The sequence below is a fragment of the Hordeum vulgare genome, chromosome 2H (genome assembly GCF_904849725.1).
Source record: "Hordeum vulgare subsp. vulgare chromosome 2H, MorexV3_pseudomolecules_assembly, whole genome shotgun sequence".
NCBI classification, from domain to species: domain Eukaryota; kingdom Viridiplantae; phylum Streptophyta; class Magnoliopsida; order Poales; family Poaceae; genus Hordeum; species Hordeum vulgare.
The window spans coordinates 154,797,476-154,800,794 of NC_058519.1; positions in this window are offsets into that span (position 1 = coordinate 154,797,476).

The window sequence follows — 3,319 nt, forward strand, 5'->3', positions numbered from 1 at the left end:
ACAAGGCCTGAGAGATTGACAACCTCTTTGTACTCATTGGGAGCAAAGTTATTTGTGTGTGCGAAGGTCCACGTCTTCTTCTTGCACCAGGGAAGGGGACACCTACTTGTCCATCCTAGGAGTCCTCCTGGGTCGATAACCTTAAAGTCTTCGTGTAAGGGAGAACTTGCTGCTGACTACATCTCCACCTTCCACTTGGGGTAACCAACAAGGAGCGAGAAGTATATACATCATCTCGTCATCAAACCTCCACCATATATAGGAGGAACAAGAGGGAGGGTGGCTTGCCTCCTACTACAAGTAGGAGGAGTCGGCCAAGCCAAGAGGGAAGAGTCCTCCTCCTGTTCGGTTTGGTGGAGGACTCATTCCCATCTTCTCAACCTCCTTCCTTTTTTTCTTTTTTCCTTTCTTATTTTTGCTTAGGCCGAAATAGGCCTATTCTGCTGGCCTCACCAGCCCACTAAGGTCTGGTGCGCCACCCATGGGCCTATTAGGTCCTTTCCCGGGTGTGTGGCCCCTCCCGGTAAAACCGAGAATCCATTCGTCACTCCCAGTACTTTACGTGTAATGCCCAAAATCTTTTCGGAAGCCAAATGAAACAATCCTATATATCAATCTTCATTTCTAAACCATTCCGGAGACACTCTTGATGTCGTGGATCACATCCGGGACTCCGAACAATATTTAGTTACCAACATCAATAATTCAACTATACCGTAAACATCACCGAACCTTAAGTAGTTAGACCTTGCGGGTTCTACGTAGACATGACCGAGACACTCTCCGGCCAATATCCAATAGCGGGACCTGAACGTCCATACTAGATCCTACATATTCTACGAAGATCTTATCGGTTGAACCTCTATGTCAAGGATTCACATAATCACGTATATCATTCCCTTTGTCCTTCGGTATGTTACTTGCCCGAGATTCGATCATCGGTATCGACATACCTATTTCAATCTCATTACTGACAAATCTCTTTACTCATTCCGTAATACAAGTTGTTGTGGCTAACTCTTTAGTCACATTGCTTGCAAGGCTTTTTTGTGATGTTGTATTACCGAGTGGGCCCCGAGATACCTCTCTGTCACATGGAGTGACAAATACGAGTCTCGATCCATGCTAACTCAATGGACACCTTCGGAGATACCTGTAGAGCATCTTTATAGTCACCCAGTAACGTTGCGACGTTTGATACACACAAGGCATTCCTCCGGTGTTAGTGAGTTACCTGATCTCATGGTTATAGGAATGTATACTTGACATGCAGAAAACAACAACAACAAAATGACACGATCATATGCTATGTTTGTAGTTCGGGCCTTGTCCATCACATCATTCTCCTAATGATGTGATCCCATCATCAAGTGACAACACTTGTCTATGGCTAGGAAACCTTAACCATCCTTGATCAACGAGCTAGTCAACTAGAGGCTCACTAGGGATATTATTTTGTCTATATATCCGCACATGCATTTATGTTTCCATTCAAACAATTATAGCATGGATAATAAACGATTATCTTGAAACAAGAAATATAATAATAACTATTTTATTATTGCCTCTGGGGGATATTTCCAACAGTCTCCCACTTGCAATAGGGTCAATAATCTAGCTTCACATCTCTATGTGATTTTCAGTGTAATGAATCTAACACACATACAATACTGGTGTTGATCATGCTTTGTTGGTGGAAGCGGCTTAGTCAGCGGATCTGCAACATTCAGATCCATGTGCACTTTGCAAATATTTATGTCCTCATCCTTGATGTAATCGCGGATGGCATTGAAGCATCGCTTTATGTGTCTGGCCCTCTTGTGAAACCTTGGTTCCTTGGGTAGAGCAATGGCACCAGTGTTGTCACGTAACAGATTGATTGGGTCCAGTGCACTTGGCACTACACCAAGATCTGACATGAACTACTTCATCCAGGCACCCTCCTTAGCCACTAGGAGGCAGTTATGTACTCCGCTTCGCATGTAGAATCAGCTACGATGCTTTGCTTGGAACTACACCAGCTTACCGCACCCCCGTTAAGAATAAATATGTATCCGGTGTGTGACTTAGAGTCATCCGGATCAGTGTCAAAGCTTGCATGGACATAACACTTTACGACGAGCTCTTCGTCACCTCATAAACGAGAAACATTTCCTTAGTCCTTTTCAGGTACTTCAGAATATTCTTGACCGCCACCCAGTGCTCCACTCCTGGATCACTCTGATATCTTCCTGCCATACTTATGGCTAGGCTGACATCCGGTCTTGTGCACAGCATTGCATACATGATAGACCCTATGGTTGAAGCATAGGGGACGACACTCATCTTTTGTCTATCTTCTGTAGTTACTGGACATTGAGTCTTACTCAACTTTATACCTTGTAACACAGGCAAGAACCCCTTCTTGGATTGTTCCATTTTGAACTTATTCAAAACTTTATCAAGGTATGCACTTTGTGAAGAAGCTATCAGGCGCCTTGACCTATCTCTATAGATCTTTATGCCCAATATGTAAGCAGCTTCTCCTAGGTTCTTCATTGAAAAACTTTTATTCAACTAATCCTTTATGCTTTCCAAAAACTCCACATTGTTTCCAATCAGTAATATGTCATCCACATATAATATTAGAAATGATATAGAGCTCCCACTCACTTTCTTGTAAATACAAGCTTCTCCAAAAACTTGTATAAACCCAAACGCTTTGATCACCTCATCAAAGCGTTCATTCCAACTCCGAGATGCTTGCACTATTACATAAATGGATCGCTGGAGCTTGGACACTTTGTCAGCATTCTCTGGATCGACAAAACCTTCAGGTTGCATCATATACAACTCTTCATTAAGAAACCCATTAAGCAATGCCGTTGTGTCATCCATCTGCCATATTTCATAATCGAAAAATGCAGCTATTGCTAACATGATTCGGACGGACTTAAGCATCACTATGGGTGAGAATGTCTCATTGTAGTCAACTCCTTGAACTAGTGAAAAACCTTTTGCCACAAGTCGAGCTTTATAAATGGTCACATTACCGTTTGCATCCATCTTCTTCTTAAAGATCCATTTCTTTTGAATAGCCTTTCGACCTTCAGGTAATACTTCTAAAGTCCATACTTTGTTTTCATACATAGATCATATCTCGGATTTCATGGCTTCTAACCATGTGTTGGAATCTGGGCCCACCATTGCGTCTCCATAATTCACATGCTCATTGTTGTCCAACAACATGGTTGATAAGACAGGATTTTCGAACCAATCAGGAGCAGTACGTGCTCTTGTGGACCTACGAGGTCCGACAGCAACTTGATCTGAAGCTTCA